The sequence below is a fragment of the Hordeum vulgare genome, chromosome 6H, assembly GCF_904849725.1.
Source record: "Hordeum vulgare subsp. vulgare chromosome 6H, MorexV3_pseudomolecules_assembly, whole genome shotgun sequence".
NCBI lineage: Eukaryota > Viridiplantae > Streptophyta > Magnoliopsida > Poales > Poaceae > Hordeum > Hordeum vulgare.
Window position 1 is genome coordinate 505240002 of NC_058523.1, and position 23790 is coordinate 505263791.

Genomic DNA, 23790 nt, shown 5'->3' on the forward strand with positions numbered 1-23790 from the left:
ATATATGCATCACGTCCAGAACAAGTAGACCGATACTTTCTGCATCTACTACTATTACTCCACACGTCAACCGCTATCCAGCATGCATCTAGTGTATTGAGTTCATAAGAACAGAGTAACGCCTTAAGCAAGATGACATGATGTAGATGGACAATCTCAAATCTATGATGAAAGCCCATCTTGTTACCCTTGATGGCAACAACACGATGCGTGCCTTGCTGCCCCTTCTGTCACTGGGAAAGGTCATCGCACGGTATGAACCCAAAACCAAGCACTTCTCCCATTGCAAGTATCATAGATCTAGTTGGCCAAACAAAACCCAAGACTCGGAGAGACTTACAAGGATATCAAATCATGCAGATAAGAAATCAGCAAAGACTCCAATATAATTCATAGATAATCTGATCACAAATCCACAATTCATCGGATCTCAACAAACACACCGCCAAAGAGGATTACATCGGATAGATCTCCATGAAGAACATGGAGAACTTTGTATTGAAGATCCAAGAGAGAGAAGAAGCCATCTAGCTACTAACTACGGACCTCTAGGTCTGAAGTAGACTACTCACGAGTCATTGGAGAGGCAATGATGTTGATGTAGAAGCCCTCCAGCTCCAAAGTCCCCTCCGACAGGGCACCGGGAAGGGTCTCCAGATAAGATCTCGTGGAAACGGAAGCTTGCGGTGGCGCAAAAGTGGTTTCGTGGACGCCCTTATTTTTCTGGGATTTTAGGGAATATATAGGCCAAAGAGCTATGGCAGGGGAGCGCCAGGGGGGGCACAAGCGTGGTAGACGCGCCCCCTGGCCGCGGCTACAAGGCTTGTGGGTCCCACATGTCCCCCTCCACTTATTCCAGCTCCCATCTCCTTCTCCTACCTCCAGAAAAAATCATTCCACAGCTCAAACCCGTGTTCTTGCTCTTCTTGCTGCATTTTTCGATCTCCTTGTGCAAAGCCCCATTTACCAAACTGTTTTGGGGAAATTGTTCCTTGGTATGTGACTCCTCCTTGGTCCAATTAGTTTTTGCTCTAGTGTTTTATTCGTTGCATATTTTGCTGCCTTGGTGACCCTGTTCTTGAGATTTGCATGTTAATTTTAGTTGGTCCCAAGTAGTTTTGATGCATGATATGGCCTCTAGGCACTTGTAGGAGTAGTTGCTATGAGTTTTGTTGAGCCTTGTTCACTTTTCTTTTGAGTCACTAAAAATTTCCAAAAAGGAAGATGTTCAGAAGAAACTATCATGGTGGTTCCTCAAGCAAAAGGGGTCCCCGTCTCTCGATTCGGGAGCCCAATCCTTATCAGCCGAGGAACGCACACGTACAACCATGTGAATGGACTTCCGATGAATTCATGATTGATGCAGGTTTCAAGGACGAGTTTGATACATTTTTTCACAACGCCGGGCTCGAAGAATCCATCTCCAACAAATGCGAACAGTATACTACACTCACTGCCTCTTTTGCTCGTAGATTCAAATTTTCAGTTGGCCGGGACACATCCATACTTTTGATCTTTATGAAAAATAGTATAGGATTTTAATAGAATTTGCAAGCTACCTGATTGGGGTAGTCTCAATAATCCTCCTAAGTCTTCGGTTAGAGACTTTATCTCTAGTATAACTGTTAGAGAAACTAGAGATATTACGCAGGCTACCATGGGGAGCATTCATTTTCCTGCCTTACATTACTTTGCCCTCTTCATAGGTAGATGCATTAACGGCAAGATTGAGCATTGTCACCTCTGCGCACCTGACCTTAGTATTCTTAAGAGCGCAGTAACGGGTGATAGAAGTTTCAACATGGGAGCTATAATCACGAGGAGGCTAAATAATAATGCTAACGTAGGGGATTTCTTTGGTGGGATCTATGCCCCTCACATAGAAAATTTTCTTGGAGTACCCATCCGCGAAGGAGATCCCCCACTCCATACAGCTTTCCTTGATCGCGCCGCTATGACACGTTATCAGTTCCTTGCGAGGGATAATGAATCCCTCCTATACCGGTTAATATTTAACCGACAACGTGTTTTCCATATTACCCTTCCTGCTCCTGCCTTCTTTGACTTTCAGGTAAAACGGAGATATCACATAACCAGAGGAGAGGCAGAGGAGTATGAGAGGGAGGCAAAGGCCGCTCGCCTCCGTGAGGCAGCTATTCAGGCGGTAGCTGTCGCGTTCCCGTACAACCCCCATTATGATTTTGGATATCGCCCAGACCAGCCGTGGGAGTAGACCAACTTAGGCCAAAAGCCTAAGTTTGGGGGAGTACGTGTTTCTCACCGACTTTATATTCATGCTCACACATTCACTTTGATAGTCGGTGTTCACATTTTCCCACTGCATCATCCATGCTAGTTTATTTCTTTTTCTCGCTTTCTTCTCGTGTGTTTGTTTAGTTTGAGAAAACGAAAAAAAATTAGTTGTAAGTTTGCTTTCCAGCTTGCTTAGTGGTATTTAAAAGGAAAACCCAAAAAGATTTCCCTTTCTTCTTTTGCTTGTTGGGAGCTTTCCCGTGTAAATAGTTTTCTTTTTCTTTGGGTCAAGGTAGAAGACCATGGTTAAAATGTTTAGTGGCTCTCACATGCATACATGTTTATCCGTCAAAGAGCCATATTACTTTGTCTTCTCCTATGTGGTTGCTTGCAGATTCCAGCTTAGTCCAATGCACGAACACGCTCATTATTATTCACATCATTCGGTCGTGCAAGTGAAAGGCAATAATGATGATATATGATGAAGTGACTGAGCCTGGAAAAGATGCTATGAACTCGATCTATTTTGTTTTTGTAAATATGACTAGCTCATCGTTCGTAATTCAGCATTGTTATGAGAGAAACATGTTTGCAATGATGACTTAGAGATCATAATGGTTTGTCTTGGATGCTAACATGAATTTCAAGATGATTATGATGTAGTATGATAGGATGGTATCCTCCTTTGAATGATTCAAGTGGCTTGACTTGGCGCATGTTTACGCATGTAGTTGAAACAAAATCAACATGGCCTCTATGATATTCATGTTTATGGTGATTTATGTCCTACTCATGCTTGCACTCAATGTTGGTTAATTTCAATGCATATTGATGACCGTTGTCGCTCTCTAGTTGGTCGCTTCCCAGTATTTTGCTAGCCTTCACTTGTACTAAGCGGGAATACTGCTTGTGCATCCACTTCCATAAACCCAAAGTTTTTCCATATGAGTCCACCATACCTACCTATATGCGGTATCTACCTGCCGTTCCAAGTAAATTTGCATGTGCCACTCTCTAAACCTTCAAGTAATAATCTGTTTTGCATGCCCGAACCGCTCATGTGGTGACAAGGGGCGATCAGTATATTCCATGCTAGGCGTGTTATCCTCGATACATTTTTTATTCACTATCACTCACGAGAAAGGGGCCGGTAATTGGAATGCCCAGTTCTATGCTCAAATCGAAAAGATAATTGCAAACAAAACTCCCCCTGGATTGTTGTTGGTATGGATGGCACCCGAAGATTCTGCTAGTCGTGGAGTGTGATTGATCGGTGGTGGGGGAGTCAAAACTTTACTTTTCTGTTTGGGAACCGCATGTAATGTGTGTACCATGGAAGATGGTGAAAAGTCTTGGTCATCGCGTTGACAATGAAAGCATGCCACCCAAAATTATTTATCTGTGTCTTCAAATCTTGAGCTCTGACACCTCTGCAAATCAATGCTTCCCTCTGCAAAGGCCTATCTATTTATGTTTCTGTTCAGTCATCCTCTCCTTATAAAAGCACCAGTTAGAGAGCACCTCCGTCATTTTTATGCTTTGCTATTAATTGATATTGAGTATGACTGTGACTGGATCTTCTTTGCCAGAATTACAATGTTCAGTTAGCCCTTGGTCTTTGAAGGTGCTCTGCATTTATGTTTTGCGGTCTCAGAAAGAGCTAGCGAGATAACATCTGTTCATATTGCTTCATCATTGTTTTGATTGAAGTGTTAACGTTTGAAACTTATTATTATTGCTCGCTAGTTGATTATGCCATTGATATGAGTTTAACATGAGACCTAAATGTCATTGCTTATGTGGTTAGCTTATCATCTTGCTGAAAACCTGAATATGAGTTAGACATAATTACAACAACAAGATCAAACAGAGTTCGTAAAAGTTTTTCTTTTGTCTCTTTCAGTTTGTCAACTGACTTTCTTGAGGACAAGCAAGGCTTTAAGCTTGGGGGAGTTGATACATCTCCATCGTATCTACTTTTCCAAACTCTTTTGCCCTTGTTTTGGACTCTAATTTGCATGATTTGAATGGAACTAACCCGGACAGACGTTGTTTTTGCGCATAAATGAAAGTTCTCGGAATGACCTGGAAATTTACGAGGATTTTTTGTGGAATATATAAAAAAGTACTGGCGCAAGAATTACCTTGAGGGACGGAGCCAGGAGCCAACAAGCCCAGGAGGCGCCCCCCTGGCCTCGCGTGGCACGCTTGTGAGGCCCTCGTGGCTCCGCTGCCTCCAACTCCAGCTCTATTTAGTCTCTATCGCCCAGAAAAAATTAAGAGAGAAGAGTTCATTACGTTTTACGACATGGAGCCGCCGCCACCACCTGTTCTTCTTCTGGAGGGCAGATGTGTAGTCCGTTCTGGGCTCCGGAGAGGGGAAATCATCGTCGTCGTCATCACCAACCTTCCTTCATCGCCAATTCCATGATGCTCTTCACCGTTCGTGAGTAATCTCATCGTAGGCTTGCTGGACGGTGATGGGTTGGATGAGATCTATCATGTAATCGAGTTAGTTTTGATGGCGTTTGATCCCTAGTATCCACTGTGTTCTGAGATTGATGTTGCTACTACTTTGCTATGTTTAATGCTTGTCACTAGGGCCCGAGTGCCATGATTTCAGATCTGAACCTATTATGTTTTCATCAATATACGTGTGTTCTTGATCCTATCTTGCAAGTTGTAGTCACCTACTATGTGCTATGACCTGGCAACCCCGGAGTGACAATAGCCGGAACCACTCCCGGAGATGACCATAGTATGAGGAGTTCATGTATTCACTAAGTGCTAATGCTTTGTTTCGGTTCTCTATTAAAAGGAGACCTTAATATCCCTTAGTTCTCATTAGGACTGTAGCGACCCGACTCAAGACGAGTCAAGCCTCTGTGTTTTTGTGCCATCCCTGGATCAGTATGCTGGCACACACAGTACATCAATGTATATATCAAAGTGCAATCACATGTAAATAGCGTAAAACTGATATATACCTTAATTATTTCAGCGGAAGCAGTCAAGGGAGTGGAGTCCCAATAAACACCAACGGCAAGTTGAGTGTAGACCGTAACCCTGAATCGTACTCTTACTCCTCGAAGAAAAATATCTGCAACATGAGACGTTGCAGCCGTGTAGGTCAGCATATTCAAGATGCCGGCAAGTCACATATGACAGGGGGTAAAATATCATCTATACTATATGCATATACGGCAGGTGGTGTTGTAAGTTTTTAGCGTAAAGCAAATTTTCTCCTACAACAAGAGAGGGGCTAAAAAGCAAAATATAACTACGTAGTTGGTTGTTAATGAGATGGTTCCGCCAACCAGTTCTCATACCCGAGTTATCAATATTACCCTCATCAAATATATATAATGGTGTTGAGAAATCCAGATAACTTCAGTTCCTTTGGCTCAAGTTGTCCATGACCATGGACACGGCTAATCGATTAGGTTTGAGTACTCTGCAGAGTTTTGCACACGTTCCCCATAAGATTTGATCGCCTCCGAGTATGTCCTCGCACTTCAGGGTGTTTGAAGACCGGATGATCAAAACATGGTCCACAAAATATCCGTCCATCTCTTTCAGCCTGGGTGAAGCTTTCCGCAGGATGTCATGGCCGTCCCCAGCATCCCGGGCATCCACTGGGTTTTCCAGGGAGCCGATCAACCGTCCTTCACCCAATGTTGCATTGCGTCCGAGGTCTTGAAAATCTTGTCTTAACCGCTCTTGATTATTTAATCAACCTCGCATCACTCGTGTTATGCACTCAACCGAAATCCCGTCTACTCAAGCATAGCAATATGAAATTTGTCGTCCCGAGGCCAAGTATCGGGGTTGTTGTGTGCCTACCACATGATACTACAATGTATACTAAAATTTCCAATTACCTAAGCAGCATGCAATTGGGCATAGGATGGTAGAACTACGATGCATAAAACATAGGTGATAGTATGATCAAAGTGACTTGCCTGGTATTACTTGATGAATATAGTCGCTCTCAAAATCCTGATAATTCTACTCGCCACACTCTGAGGAATCTATCGTAAACGAATAGCATTCAATAAACATTCATGCCAAAAAGGAAGAACCAAAAGAACATAAGAACAAAACATGTCTTTGTGCAAAATAACAACATACTAAGGTTTAATAAAAAAATAGGTTCTAAGTGTGTTGTAAAGTGAAGGTGCATGAATAAGATCAAAAGAGTTAATTGGCGATGAACTATTGCTATATAAGATCGACTTGCATACACTATGGGAGATGATCAAAAATATTGGGAGAACAACATGAATGTTATTTGACAAATAGTATAAGACATACGAATTTATTTGTAGAAAGAATTTCTTGAAATGGAGCACTACAACGCAAGTTATAGCGAATTGAAGTATGAATTGAATTTGCATTCAAAAGGTCAAGAGAAGTTGAACTGAAGTACGATGGTTACGTACAAAAATATATGACATGGGTGTTTAGGGGTAAAAGGAATCAATTGAAAAGGTGGTACGATTTGCAAGATAAGATCAAATGAATGTTCGAATACAAATTTGAATCGCTCAAATTTGTAAGGTTCAAAGGTCGAAACTAATGATGTACTGGATATAGGATATCAATATGAGCGTGTAGAAAAAAGAATTACTATATTTGAAATAGCGGATCAAAAGATAGAAATATTCGAATATAACATTGAATCGGCTTAGACCGATGTGAACACTTTTGGGCATTAATAGATAAATCTGATTTGATCAAAATTATAAGTTGAAAAGTTAAAACTAATGATACAAACGGGAAGATTACTTTGATACGAATCCGACGCAATTGAATTCATCTAAAACGGAGCTATGGATAAAAAGATATGATCAAAAGAAGTTTGAATATGAATATGAACAAATTTCGAAATTTGAAAATTTCAAAAAGTTGATATAATAGGTTCACAGGATAGGTGGGATCAAGCCGAAACTCTAGGCGTTGGTTTCATCTAATTCGGATAAACGAGTAAAAAGTTATGGCTATTTGAAAAATCAGGGCCAAGGTGTTTTACGGAATAAAAGTGCTACGTCTAAAAGAATTCTAGTACTAATGTGGAAATACGAAGACTAATTAATATATCTAATTAGTCTATCGTATACTAGTGTAGGAATACTAGTCTAGAAATAATAAACTACGGGAGTATATAAAAAAATACGAAGAGAAATACCTTTAGAATGCACAGTAAGAATTAATTTCAATGAGGAGACGACTTCGAGAAATCCCGCCGAAGAGAAAAGAATATTTTTATTTAATAAATCTAGTTAAACCAAAAGATTGATTTAACCCGAAATAGATGATTTTTGGATGCTCTTATGGATCTATATTTATAGGTGGAAGGGAGGTCTAATGGTCCATAGGTAGGCGATATGGGACTAAATATATACGTAATGTAGGGAAACTAGAAAAAAGAAGTAAAAAGGTGCCTCATGGGCCAAAGGAAACAGCCGGCCGCGCACACAGCGCACGCATACGTGCTGGCTGGGATGTTTGGCATCATGAGTTTTTTTTTTCAAATTTGTTTTTTATTTTTTATTTTTTTCAAACGAACAAAAAAAATTTAAACAAAGAAGAAAAACGTATAAATGAAAAAGAGAGAACAGTTTATATAGACATATTATATATCAAAATTTTCAGAATAAAATTTTCTAAAACTTGAACATATTTACAAAACCAAAAAAATAATTTTTTAAAAAAATTATTTTTTAGCAATAACTTTAAAATGAAAAGGAATTTGAATTTCAAATAAATTGCAAATACTTAAAATTTGAATCAAGACATTATCTCTGATTTTGGAGGGTCATTTTCCTCCTCTCGTTTGAGTTTTTTTAATCAAAGGGTATTGAAAATATTCAAACTTAAAATTGAAAAGGGATTCAAAATAGAAAATTTTGGGAAAGTCATTTTATTCCCTCTCATTTTTTTGAGAAGTTTCAAATTTCACTGAAGTTTCAATCACTCAAACAAACAAACAATCAATCTAATAATTATATTAACATTCCAAAATTTATAATTTTGGGATGTCACAAGGACCCTGCTACCACGGGAGGGATGGACAATAGATGCCATGCAAGTTCTTTTCCATAAGCACGTATGACTATATACGGAATACATGCCTACATTACATTGATGAACTGGAGCTAGTTACATATCTCCCCATGTTATAACTGTTACATGATGAATGTCATCCGACATAATTATCCATCATCGATCCAATGCCTATGAGTCTTTTCCTACTGGTCCTTGCTACGTTACTTTACCGCTACTGTTGTCACTTCTGCTACTGTTACCGCTGCTACCGTTTCTATCACGCTACTTTGCTACTGAAACTTTGCTGCAGATACTAAATCTTTCAGGTGTGGTTGAATTGACAACTCAACTGCTAATACTTGAGAATATTCTTTGGCTTCCCCTTGTGTCGAATCAACAAATTTGGGTTGAATACTCTACCCTCGAAAATTGTTGCGATCCCCTATACTTGTGGGTTATCAATAACCATAAAAGATATTACTCATAGAAATAGAACAACCATTATTCTCTGACTTCAACGAGTAACCGTCTCACAATAAACAAGATCCAGATATAATGTTCATGCTTAACGTAGGCACTAAATAACAATTATTTAAGTTCATAACTAATCTTTATGGTAACTGAAGTGAAACTGTGCCGATGGCGATTGCATCAACCTTGGAACCATTTCCCACGCGCATCATAACTTCATCATTCGCCAGCCTTCACTTATTCCGCACTTCCTGTTTCGATTTGCAAATATGAGCAACAGAACTGGTATCGAATACCCACGCACTACTACGAGAGCTGGTTAAGTACACATCAATAACATGTATATCGAATATACTTGATTTTTCCTTGGCCGCCTTCTTATCAGCCAGATACTTGGGGCAGTTGCGCTTCCAGTGACCCATACCCTTGCAATAATAACCCTCCGTTTCAGGCTTAGGTCCAGCTTTGGGTTTCTTCGTAGGATTGGTGATGTCCCACAAGCGTATGGGATCGTAGCAGTTTTCGGGGGTAGAGTATTCAACCCAAATTTATTGGTTCGCACGACGGGAAGCGAAAGAATATTCTCAAGTATTTGCAGTTGAATGTGTCAGATTCAACCACACCTGAAAGATTAGTGTCTGCAAGCAAAGTATCAGTAGATAAGTAGTATGTTAGCAACGGTGCCAGAAACGATCTGTTGACGGCAGACTATTCCTAACTGTTGTATCAATGGCACTAGCACGTTGATGGGGGATTATTCTTGAGAAGAATGCTTCCCCGGCTACGGCTCCAACAAAGTCTTGCAACAAGTAACAGCGAAGTGGCAAGGAACGGCAGTAGCAGCAGCAGCAATGTAACAAGTAACAACAGCAACAAAGTGGCCCAATCCCTTTTGTAGCAAGGGACAAGCCTAGGCAAAGTAACATAGCGAGGACCAGTAGGAAAAGACTCGTAGGTAGTGGATCGGTGATGGATGAGTATGACGGATGTGATTCATCATGTAACAGCTATAACACGGAGAGATATGTAACTAGCTCACGTTCATCAATCTAATGTAGGTATGTATTCCGTATGTAGTCATACGTGCTTAGGGAAAAGAACTTGCATGGCATCTATTGTCCATCCCTCCCGTCGCAGCAGGGTCCTAATGGAAACTACGGGATATTAAGGTTCTCCTTTTAATAAAGAACCAGACCAACGTATTAACACGCGATGAATACATGAACTCCTCATACTATGGTGATCTCCGGGAGTGGTTCCGGCTATTGTCACTCCGGGGTTGCCAGGTCATAACACATAGTAGGTGACTACAACTTGCAAGATAGGATCTAAAACACACATATATTGGTGACGACATAATAGGTTCGGATCTGAAATCATGGCACTCGGGCCCTAGTGACAAGCATTAAGCATAGCCAAGTAGTAGCAACATCAATCTAGAACATAGTGGATACTAGGGATCAATCCCCGTCAAGAACTAACTCGATTACATGATAGATCTCATCCAACTCATCACCGTCCAGCAAGCCTATGATGAGATTACTCACGAACGATGAAGAACATCATGGAATTGTCGATGGAGAAAGGTTGATGATGACGATGGCGACGATTTCCCCTCTCCGGAGCCCGAAACGGACTCCAGATCTACCCTCTAGATGAAGAACAGGATGTGGCGGCGCCTCCGTATCGCAAAACGCGATGAAACCTTCTCTCTGATTTTTTTTCCACGCGAAACGGAAGATATAGAGCTGAGTTTGGGGGCGGTGGTGCCACGTGGGCCCCACAAGCCTGCACGGCGCGACCATAGGGGCTGGTCACGGCTTGTGGGTTTGTGGCCCACTTGCACGCCCCCTCAAGTGGATCTTTGTGCAGGTATTTTTCTTTTATTCCAGAAAAAATCTCCGTAAATTTTCAGGACATTCCGAGAACTTTTATTTCTCCACAAAAACAACGCCATAGCAATTCTGCTGAAAACAACGTCAGCCCGGGTTAGTTCCATTCAAACCATGCAAATTAGAGTCCAAAACAAGGGCAAAAGAGTTCGGAAAAGTAGATACAACGGAGACGTATCAGTCGGCAACAGGCTTGTCGCTCTTCTTGGAATTACCCTTCTTTCCTTTGTCATTTCTCTTGAAACTAGTGCTCTTATTCACCATCAACACTTGATGCTCTTTACGGAGTTCTGACTCTGCGACTTTCAGCATCGCGAATAACTCGTCAGGTGACTTGTTCATCCCTTGCATGTTATAGTTCAACACAAAGCTCTTGTAGCTTGGTGGCAGTGATTGAAGAATTCTGTCAGTGATAGCCTCTTGCAGGAGTTGAATCCCCAGCTTAGCTAGACAGTTTTTGTACCGAGACATTTTGAGCACATGTTCACTGACAGACGAATTCTCCTCCATCTTGCAAGCATAGAATTTATCGGAGGTCTCATACCTCTCGATCCGGGCATTCTTCTGAAAGATAAACTTCAACTCTTGGAACATCTCAAATGCTCCATGACGCTGAAAGCGACATCGAAGTCCCAGCTCTAAGCCATACAAGACTGCACATTGAACTACTGAGTAGTCCTCCTTGCGTGTTAACCATTCGTTCTTAACAACTTGGTCAGCCATAGCGAGTGGTTCATCTCCTAGAGCAGCATTAAGGACATAATCCTTCTTCCCAGCTTGCAGGAGCAACTTAAGATTACGAGCCGAGTCTACAAAGTTGCTTCTATCATCTTTCAACTTAGCTTTCTCTAGGAACATATTAAAATTCAGGGTGACTGTCGCGTGAGCCATTGATCTACAACACAAATATTTTCAAAGTGGACTTAGACTATGTTCAAGATAATTAGAGTTTAACTAATCAAATTACTTGCAAAATGATGACCCACAAGTATAGGGGATCAATCGAAGTCCTTTCGATAAGTAAGAGTGTCGAACCCAACGAGGAGCAGAAGGATCTGACAAGTGGTTTTCAGCAAGGAAATATCTGCAAGCACTGGAATTATCGGTAACAAGTGATTGTGTGGTGAGATGATTTGTAGCGAGCAACAAGTAACAAAAGTAGCAACGGTGCAGCAAAGTGGCCCAATCCCTTTTGTAGTAAGGGACAAGCCTGGACAAAGTCTTATAGGAGGAAAAACACTCCCGAGGACACACGGGAATTTCTATCATGCTAGTTTCATCATGTTCATATGATTTGCGTTCGTACCTTTGATAGTTTGATATGTGGGTGGACCAGCGCTTGGGTACTGATACGTCTCAAATGTATCTATAATTTCTAATGGTTTCATGTTGTTATCTTGTCATCTTTGGATGTTTTATGTACCTTTTATATCTTTTTTTGGACTAACTTATTAATTCAGTGCCAAGTGCGAGTTCCTGTTTTTTCTGTATGTTTTGGCTCTTTTGAGATCTGATTTTGGAACGGAGTCCAAACAGAATAAAATCCCCGAAATGATTTTTTCTCGAATGGAAGAAGATCAGGGGGCCTGTGGGCCAAGCCAGGAGGGCTCTAGGGAGCCCACAAGCCCCCACTCTGCCACCAGGGGGGAGGCGGCGGTGGCAGGGCTTGTGGCCTCCCTGCGCGCCCCCTGACCTAGATCTTTGGCCTATATATTCCCTAAAATACAGCAAAAAATCAGGGGAGCCTCGAAAATACGTTTCCGCTGCCGCAAGCTCCCGTTTCCGCGAGATCTCTTCTGGAGACCCTTCCCGGCGCCCTGCCGGAGGGGACTTTGGAGTTGGAGGGCTTCTTCATCATCATCATCGCCCCTCCAATGACTCGTGAGTAGTTCACTTCAGACCTACGGGTCCATAGTTAGTAGCTTGATGGCTTCTTCTCTCTCTTGGATCTTCAATACAAAGTTCTCCATGATCTTCATGGAGATCTATCCGATGTAATCTTCTTTGGCGATGTGTTTGTCGAGATCCGATGAATTGTGGATTTGTGATCAGATTATCTATGATATATATTTGAGTCTTTGCTGATTTCTTATATGCATGATTTGATATCCTTGTAAGTCTCTCCGAGTCTTGGGTTTTGTTTGGCCAACTAGATCTATGATTCTTGCAATGGGAGAAGTGCTTGGTTTTGGGTTCTACCATGTGGTGACCTTTCCCAGTGACAGTAGGGGGAGCAAGGCACACATTAAGTAGTTGCCATCAAGGGTAACAAGATGGGCTCTGTCGTTGATATGAGATTGTCCATCTACATCATGTCATCTTACTTAAGGCGTTACTCTGATCTTTTGGACTTAATACACTAGATGCATGCTGGATAGCGATCGACGTGTGGAGTAATAGTAGTAGATGCAGACAGTATCGGTCTACTTGTTTTGGACGTGATGCCTACAGATATAATCATTGCCATAGATATCGTCACGACTTTGCGCGGTTCTATCAATTGCTCGACGGTAATTTGTTCACCCACCGTCTACTAGCTTTTATGAGAGAAGTCACTAGTAAACACTACGGACCCGGGTCTATTCACATCTATCATTTACACCTCCGCTTTTACTTTGCTTTGTTACTTTGTTGCTTTCCGTTCTCACTTGGCGAACAATCTATAAGGGATTGACAACCCCTTCATAGCGTTGGGAGCAGGTTCTTTGGGTTTGTGCAGGCTCTTGTGATACTCCTCCACTGGATCGATACCTTGGTTCTCAAACTGAGGGAAATACTTACCATCGCTGCGCTACATCACCCTTTCCACTTCGAGGGAACACCAACGCAAGGCTCCAAGACCACGGGGGGAATCCTTTTCATATTTGCCTAGGAAGTCCCTTAAGGCGTAGCCGTAGCTGAAGGATTCCTGGTGCCGTCGACACACCCATTTCTGGCGCCATTGGAAGGTCTTTTGCATTAGCACAGCTGACATCAGTACTGCCCTTACTTGGACAAGCATCCCACTTATGATTAACCCCTCTAGCAAGCATCCGCAACTAAGAAAGAAGAATTAAGACAAAGTCTAACCATAGCATTAAACTAGTGGATCCAAATCAGCCCCTTACGAAGCAACGCATAAACTAGGGTTTAAGTTGATGGTGACGAGTCCCCTACGATGAGAGGAGTGTTGGTGATGACAATTCCCCCCTCCGGGAGGGAAGTTTCCTGGCAGGATCGTCCTGCCGGAGCTCTAGATTGGTTCTACTCAAGTTCCGCCTCGTGGCGGCGGCGAAACCACGAAAAAGCTCCTCCTTCATTTTTTCCTGGACGAAACCCTCCATATAGCAAAAGAGGGGGGCCAGTGGGCTAGTGGTCTGCCCACAAGCCCCCATGGCGCGGCCTGGGGGGGTGGCCGCGTCGTGCAGGCTTGTGGGCACCCCCTGGTGCCCCTCTGGCACTTCTTCGGCCCAGTATTTTTGATAATTTGGGAAAAAATCCCCGTTGATTTTCACGGCGTTTGGAGTTGTGCAAAATAGGTATCTCAACTTTGCTCCACTTTCAAGCCAGAATTCCAGTTGCCGGTATTCTTCCTCTTCATGTAAACCTTGCAAAATAAGAGAGAAAAGACATAAGAATTGTACCGTGAAGTGAAATAACAGCCAGAGAAGCGATAAATATCAACATGAAAACATGATGCAAAATGGACGTATCAGCTCCCCCCAAGCTTAGACCTCGCTTGTCCTCAAGCGAAAGCCTAGCTCAATAAATATGTCCACATGTTTAGGGAGAGAGGTTTCGACAAAACAAGATGCGAACATGCATGCATCATGATCATGATGAGAACAGCAATACAAACATATAATCTCTCATGCTAAAGTGATAATTCCTTCACAAAGTAAAGTATGGATCAAGGACCTTACCGAGAAATAACAACCGATAGCCTTTAGTCATTGAAGCAATTGCAATTTATCACAACATCAGAAAGAGTCAAATAAGAGCTTGTAAAGCAAATCCACATACTCAATCGTTCTTTCGTTCTCTACAATCGCTACAACTCACGTGGTACTCATGAGATCAAAGTTTCAGCAGAACACAGAGAAAGATAGGGCTTATAGTATTGCCTCCCAACTGCTTACCTCAAGGGTAATGTCAACAATAATAATTCATGAATGCCTACCTACAAGTTGACATATGAATATAGATCTTTCCCAAGCATATGACGTTAGCCAAGACAAAGGAGAAATAAGGAATTGGTGAAGATCACCATGACTCTTTCGGGGACAAAAAGTAAAGGTACAAGATAAGACCTTCGCAGAGGGGAGCAGAGGTTGTCATGCACTTTTGAGGTTTGGATGCGTGTCCTCTTAGTGCGGAGGAACGTCACTTTATATTGCCCCCTGTGATAAAGAACTTTATTATGCAGTCTGTCGCTTTTATGTATTCCTCGTCACAGGTTCGTACAAAGCTTATTTTCCACACAATAATAGATCATACATATTAGAGAGCAATTTTTATTGCTTGCACCGATGACAACTTACTTGAGGGATCTTATTCAATCCATAGGTAGGTTTGGTGGACACTCATGGTAAAACTGGTTTGAAGGTTTATGGATGCACAAGTAGTATCTCTACTTGGTGCGGGAGTTTTGGCTAATATGAGGTGGAAGCAATCGTCACATGCTAAGGATCTATAATCATATAACATTGTTCAGAGCCAAGAAAACACAATTCATTATGTTGTCTTCCTTGTCCAACATCTACTTCTAGGCATGCAATAGTTTGGTGAGTGTTCACAATCATAGATGGTGTCAAAGATGATATATTTATATGTGAACCTCTCCTTCTTTATTACTTCCTATTAATTGCAACAATGACCAAGGTCTACGTTTGCCTACCCTCAACAAGTTTCAATCCTCATTCTTTTTATATGTGAAGCCATCACTTCCCATAAGATCATTACATGATCTTTCATGCTTTTGTTCTATTCTCACTCTTTTGATCATGTCAAGAGGCAAAGCCCTTCAACTAAGACACTCTTTATTATATGGCTCACGAGCAAGAATACTTCGGGGGTGACACAAAGCAAAACTCAAGACTAAAACACTAAGACTTTTAAACTACTACACAAAAAGAAAACTGAAAAGGAAAACTAAAACAAAGGTAAAGGCAAAAGATGTGATGGTGATACGATACCAGGGCAACTCCCCCAAGCTTGGAAAAAGCCAAGGGGATTTCCCATACCAATGCTCAGTTGTGTTCCTTTGGTGGTGATGGTGATGAAGTTGATGCAATCTTTGACTCCAAGAGGGCCATCAGTCTTCGATTTATACTTTGGAGATCTATGATATGTTTCTCCAGCAAAACAACTTCACGAGTGAGACAAGTATTGCGAGCACGAGTTGTTTCACAAAACCTCAAGAGTTCAATCAAAGATGGAGACAATAGGTGGAGCTAGGGTTGGAGGAAATCCACTTCTTCAACTTCTTCCTTGTTGAGCACAGATTGCACTTCGTCCCATGCCTAATCCTTTTCCTTAGCTTTGCCCTTGGTTTCTTTAGGTAGCCTTTCCTTAGCCTCCATGACCTCCATCCTTTTCAGATCAGCATGAACTTCTCCATAGATTTTACACAGGTTGTTCTCCCCCACAGATTCCTGGGACGACATCTTGACCTAGATCTGCGGCAGAAAACAGGCTCGAAACGAAAAACAGAGGAAATCTGCGTGATGCAGGGGTCAGACCAAACGGAAGTATATATAATGATTTTTCCAAACCAGAAGGAATACCCTGCACGAAAACGGAGTCCGGGAGGCGCACGAGGTGGACACAAGCCCTCACGGCGCGGCCAGGGGATGGGCCCGCGCCGTGCAGGCTTGTCGCCTCCTCGTGCACTTTCCGGACTACTTCCAATTTTTGTATTTTTTCAAATATTCCAAAACGGAGAAAAATTCCTACTGGAAAAGTTTTGGACTGTGTTTTCTTACTGAATCACATACCTCTTTGTTTTCGGAGGCTGAAACAGGCTGATAAATATCCCTTAGGTATTCTTCCGGAGTTATGGTATTGATGATATTGCTTTCAACATTTATGGGAGTATGTGAGATATAGTGCTTGATTCTCTGCCCATTTACCACTCTCGGACAATTACCTTCTGTGTTGTTGATCTTGATAGCACCGGAACAATATACTTCCTCAACAACATAGGGACCTTCCCATTTAGAGAGAAGCTTGCGTGCAAAGAATCTTAAACGAGAGTTATATAGCAAGACATAATCACCTACATTTAAATCACGCTTTTGTATCCTCTTATCATGCCACCTCTTAACCTTCTCTTTGAGCAGCTTGGTATTCTCATATGCCTGAGTTCTCCACTCATCAAGCGAGCTAATATCAAATAACCTCTTCTCAATGGCAAGTTTGAAATCAAAGTTGAGCTCTTTGATTGCCCAATAAGCTTTATGCTCTAGCTCAAGAGGTAAGTGACATGCTTTACCATACACCATTTTGTACGGAGACATGCCCATGGGATTCTTATAGGCAGTCCTATAAGCCCACAGTGCATCATCGAGCTTCTTAGACCAATTCTTTCTAGACCTGTTGACAGTCTTTTGCAGAATTAGTTTAATCTCTCTATTGCTTAGTTCTACTTGACCACTAGACTGAGGGTGATAGGGAGACGCAGTTCTATGGTTGACATTGTACTTAGCAAGCGCTTTACGAAAAGCACCATGAATGAAGTGTGAACCACCATCGGTCATTAGATATCTAGGGACTCCAAATATAGGGAAGATAACTTCTTTCAGCATCTTGATAGAGGTGTTGTGATCAGCACTACTAGTGGTGCTAGCTTCTACCCACTTAGTGACGTAATCAACAACAACTAAGATGTGAGTATACCCATTGGATTTTGTAAAAGCTCCCATATAATCAAAGCCCCAAACATCAAATGGTTCAATGACAAGTGAATAGTTCATACGCATTGATACGTCTCAAACGTATCTATAACTTTTGATGGTTTCACGTTGTTATCTTGTCAACTTTGGATGTTTTGTTTACCTTTTATATCTTTTTGGGACTAACTTATTAACTCAGTGCCAAGCGCCAGTTCTAGTTTTTTCTATGTTTTTGACTCTTTTCAGATCTGATTTTGGAACGGAGTCCAAACGGAATAATTCTTTCGTGATGATTTTTTATGGAAAATATCAAAAATACCGGAAGAAAAAGATACCGGAGGGGGGCCACGAGGGCGCCACAAGCCCTGTCGCCGCCCCCCTAGGTCGCACCAACCAAGCTTGTGGGCCCCGCTGGGGCCCACTTGATGCAACTCCACCGCCATATGGTCATATAAATTCAGAAACCTCCAGAAAGAAACCTAGATCGGGAGTTCCGCCGCCGCAAGTTCCTGTTTCCGCGAGATCTCATCTGGAGACCCTTCCCGATGCCCTGCCGGAGGAGAATTTCGAGTTGGAGGGCCTCTTCATCAACATCATCGCCCCTCCAATGACTCGTGAGTAGTTCACTTTAGACCTACGGGTCCGTAGTTAGTAGCTAGATGGCTTCTTCTCTCTCTTGGATCTTCAATACAAAGTTCTCCATGAAATTCATGGAGATCTATCCGATGTAATCCTCTTTGGCGGTGTGTTTGTCGAGATCCGATGAATTGTGGATTTGTGATCGGATTATCTATGATATATATTTGAGTCTTTGGTGATTTCTAATTTGCATGATTTGATATCCTTGTAAGTCTCTCCGAGTCTTGGGTTTTGTTTGGCCAACTAGATCTATGATTCTTGCAATAGGAGAAGTGCTTGGTTTTGGGTTCTTACCGTGTGGTGACCTTTCCCAGTGACAGTAGGGGCAGCAAGGCACACATCGTGCAGTTGCCATCAAGGGTAACAAGGTGGGCCCTGTCGTAGATATGAGATTGTCCATCTACATCATGTCATCTTGCTTAAGGCTTTACTCTGTTCTTTTGGACTCAATACACTAGATGCATGCTGGATAGCGGTCGACGTGTGGAGTAATAGTAGTAGATGCAGAAAGTATCGGTCTACTTGTTTGGACGTGATGCCTATAGATATAATCATTGCCATAGATATCGTCAGGACTTTGCGCGGTTCTATCAATTGCTCGACAGTAATTTGTTCACCCACCATCTACTTGCTTTCATGAGAGAAGCCACTAGTGAATACTACGGCCCCCGGGTCTATTTGCACCTATCGTTTACACCTCTGCTTTTACTTTGCTTTGTTACTTTGTTGCTTTTAGTTCTCACTTGGCAAGCAATCTATAAGGGATTGACAACCCCTTCATAGCGTTGGGAGCAAGCTCTTTGTGTTTGTGCAGACACTTGTGATACTCCTTCACTGGATCGATACCTTGGTTCTCAAAACTGAGGGAAATACTTACCGCCGCTGTGCTACATCACCCTTTCCGCTTCGAGGGAACACCAACGCAAGGCTCCAAGGCCACGGGGGAATCCTTTGCATATTTGCCTAGGAAGTCCCTAAGGCGTAGCCGCTGCAGCAGGATTCCTGGCGCCGTACCAGGGAAGGCTATGTTGTCACAGTAGCAAGAAGAATTTCTGGCACCGTTGCCGGGGAAGGAGAGATCTATCCAAGTAGGTCTCACAAACTCATCTCTTGCATTTACTTTTTTGCCAGTTGCCACTCGTTTCCCTCTCCCCCACTTCACATTTGCCGTTTTTCCTTTGCCTTTCTCCTTTGCCGTTTATCTTTGCCGGTTTTCTTGCTTGCATGTGTGCTTGTTTGTTTGTTGAAGTCATCATGGCTAAACACCAAACTTTGCGACTTATCGAGCACTAATAATAATGATTTTATTAGTACTCCGATTGCTCCCGCCACTAGTGCGGAATCGTATGAAATCAACGCAGCTTTGCTGAATCTTGTTATGAAAGAGCAATTCTCTGGCCTTCCTAGTGAAGATGCCGCATCCCATCTCAATACCTTCATTGAGCTTTGCGATATGCAAAAGAAACGAGATGTGGATAATGACGTGATAAATTTGAAACTTTTTTCCTTTCTCGTTGCGAGATCGCGCAAAAACTTGGTTTTCTTCTTTGCCTAAAAATAGTATCGATTCTTGGGATAAGTGCAAAGATCCTTACATATCCAAGTATTTTCCGTCGGCTAAGATCATCTCCTTACGTAACGATATCATGAATTTCAAGCAACTTGCTCATGAACACGTTGCACAATCTTGGGAGAGGATGAAGCTTATGATTAGAAATTGTCACGCTCATGGCATGAGTTTGTGGATGATTATACAAATCTTTTACGCTGGCTTGAATTTCGCTTCTCACAATATCTTGGACTCCGCCTCAGGTGGAACATTCATGGAAATCACGTTAGGAGACGCTGCAAAAATCCTAGACAATATCATGACCAACTACTCTTAGTGGCATACTGAAAGGTCACCTGCTAGCAAAAAGGTACACGCTATAGAAGAAATTAACTCGCTTAGTGCTAAGATGGAACGGTTGATGAATTTGGTTGCTAGTAGAAACGCTCCTTGAGATCCTAATGACATGCCACTATCTTCCTTGATTGAGAGTAGCAACGCTAGTTTGGACGTTAATTTTGTTGGCAGGAACAATTTTGGCAACAACAATGCTTTTAGAGGAAACTATGTTCCTAGGCCTTTTCCTAGTAACTCCTCTAACAATTATGGCAATTCCTACAACAACACTTATGGAAATCACAACAAATTACCCTCTGATTTAGAGAGTAATATCAAAGAGTTCATAAACTCTCAAAAGATTTTCAATGCGTCCATAGAGGAAAAACTACTCAAAATTGACGATTTGGCTAAGAGCGTTGATAGGATGTCTTGTGTTATTGATGCTTTGAAAGTTAAATGTGCTCCTCCCAAGGTCAACTTGGATGAAACTTTGAAAGCTATGCGTGTCTCCATGAATGAGAGCAAAGAAAGAACCGCCCAAATTCGCGCTAGGCATGAATGGTTTAAAAGGGTGCGTTCTAGTGATGCAAATCACGAAGATCTTAAAGAGCTTGGTGTGTCTCCTCTTGAATCTTTGTTTTCGCGTGTCAAACCTATTGATTAAGGGGTTGGATATGAATCCACTTTGGTTGAAAAACACCCCAATGATTCGGAGTTCGCCTATCTTGATGATAAAGGTGTGGAGAGTGGAGTAGAAGAAATCAAAATTTTGGGTAGTAATGAAACTCCCACTTTGGATTTCAAGGAATTCAATTATGATAATTGCTCCTTGTTTGAATGCATCTCTTTGATGCAATCCATGGCAAACTCTCCACATGCTTATAGCCAAAGCAAAGCCTTTACCGCGCATATCGTAGATGCTATGATGAAATCTCTTCAAGAGAAGCTCGAACTAGAAGTCTCTATACCTAGAAAACTTCATGATGAGTAGGAACCTACTATCAAAATCAAGATCAAAAACTATGAGTGTAATGCTTTGTGTGATTTGGGTGCTAGTGTTACCGCGATTCCAAAATCTTTATGTGATATTCTTGGTTTTCATGAGATTGAAGAGTGTTCTCTTAATTTGCATCTTGCGGATTCTACTGTCAAGAAACCCATGGGAAGGATCGATGATGTTCTTATTGTTGCAAATAAGAACTATGTACCCGTGGATTTCATTGTACTTGACATAGAGTGCAATCCTTCATGTCCTATTATTCTTGGTAGAGCTTTCCTAAGGACTATTGGTGCTATCATCGATATGAAGGAAGGGAATATTAGATTTCAATTGTCCTTAAAGAAGGGCATGGAGCACTTTCCAAGAAAGAAAATAAGATTGCCTTATGAATCTATGATGAGGGCTACTTATGGCTTGAGCACCAAAGATGACTATACGTGATTTCATCACCTTTTGCCTAGCTAAAGGCGTTAAACAATAGCGCTTGTTGGGAGGCAACCCAACAAATTTATTCTTTTTCTTTCTGTTTTGTGTTTTCCACACTTTCATAATTCTGTTATGATTGTGTTTTTTGTGTTTCTTTTTTGCGTTTGTGCCAAGCAAAACCATTATGATTAGTCTTGGGGATGATCGTTTGGTCATGCTGGAAAAGACAGAAACTTTCTGCTCACGAAAAGAATTTTCATTTTGTTTCTGCAAGAGCTTTTGAGTTGATTCTTTTTTCTTCTGATTGATATGCAAATTATTCAGACTGTCGTAATTTTGCAGAATTTTTGAAGTACCATAAGTATACGAAGTATACAGATTGCTACAGACTGGTCTGCTGTTAACAGATTCTGTTTTTGTTGTGTTGGTTGCTTATTTTGATGAAACTATGGATAATATCGGGGGTATTAGCCATGGAAGATTGAAAATACAGTAACCCAACATCATAATAAGTAGAATTTAAGTTTGCTACACTCCCTAAGGAAGTGGTGGTTTGCTTTCTTATAATAATGTTATCACGAGTTTCTCTTTAAGTTTCGTGTTGTGAAGTTTTCAAGTTTTGGGTGAAGTTCTTATGGACAAAAAGATAAAGAGTGGCAAGATCTCAAGCTTGGGGATGCCCAAGGCACCCAAAGATATTCAAGGATTCCGTAAAAGCTTAAGCTTGGGGATGCCCCGGGAAGGCATCCCCTCTCTCGTCTTCAATCCATCGGTAACGTTACTTGGGGCTATATTGTTATTCACCACATTTTATGTGTCCTTGCTTGGAGCATCTTGTATCGTAGGAGTCTTTTATTTTTGTTGTGCCACAATCATCCTTGCTGCACACCTAGAGAGAGAGACATGCACTCACCGTGATTTTGTCGAGCTTCACTTATATCCTGTTGGGGATATTATCTGTTGGATAACCCGCCCTAGTTGGGCCGGATCACCAAAGCTGGCGACTCATCTAAATGTGGTTCGGGCCTTGGCCTGGTAAGGCCGAAAGTTGTATGGCGGTTTCAGACTTTCGGAAGGAGTACATAGTAGGGAAGGTCTCCAAGCCTTGGAAAGATGGCGACTTAGAGATCGCAAGAGTCACGATTTGTGTAAAGGAAAGGACCCTTGTAAACCCTAAGGACTCGACCTGTATATAAAGGCGAGTCCCAGGGAAGAAGAGGGCAGGTTAGAAATCATCGAGTGCTAGGTCAGGCGAGTTACGCCCTCCTTGTAATCGAAACTCCATCAATACAACACAAAGCACGACGTAGGCTTTTACCTCCTCACGAGGGGCCGAACCTAGGTAAATCTCTGTCGCGCTCCCGTTCAACCCCTTTGAGTCGCCACCAAGGTGCGATGGCTCCAACACTAAGTCCTTTCACGAGGACATCTGTCGTGACAAAACCACGACAGTTGGCGCCCATCGTGGGGCATGCGCACGGTGGAGTTGAGTTCTCAAAGGGAGCCCTACCAGGGTTTGGGAGCTACACGACGGGGCTCATGACTCGGAGCCGTCGCGGAAAGTACTACATCAACAACTTGCTATGGGGGCCCGAGGCGGATTCGATCGAATCTGGTTACACGGTCCCCTTCGGCAGGATGAGCATCTTCATCGGCATGATTGGATTGCCCGTGCCTGATCCGGACACCTCCTCCGACATCGTCGAGCCGGCCAGGTACGTCCGCCCGGTCGTGACGCCAAACCTAACCCGCCCGGTCTTTGTTGGATTCACGCAGGGATCCGAGGAACCAGAACACTCAGCGACCCAGGAAACCACGCCGGTCAACACTGATGACGAATCGTCCATGGGCGATTTAGATTCAATCTAGTCTCTACACAGGGGCTGCCTTGGGGGCTTGTCACTGGCCATGGACCCCGGAGTTCTTGACCGGACTCGCCGTCAGATCGCTGTTTACATGGCAGGGGCGACTGAACCCTCGCCAAACCCGGCAGGCGGATATGGAACTGGCGAGACGTCTAGAAACCCGGCCGCGATTTTGGTGGAGTTAGCAGCGGAAATAACAAGGCTCATGGCGACCCCCATCACACCAGAAAACCAGGAGGCAGTAAACACGGAATTGACGAAGCTAAGAGAAGGGGTGGCAAAGGCTCAGCGGGATGCCGAGGTGGAGTCCGCCAGGATCGAGACCCGGCAAGCTCAAATTACCGTTGAGATAGCTCGCTTGAATATCGACAACTGGCAGCTCAAAAGACACCAGCGCGCATCTAACGCCGTCCATCAGCGGAGGCACCAGGGTCGC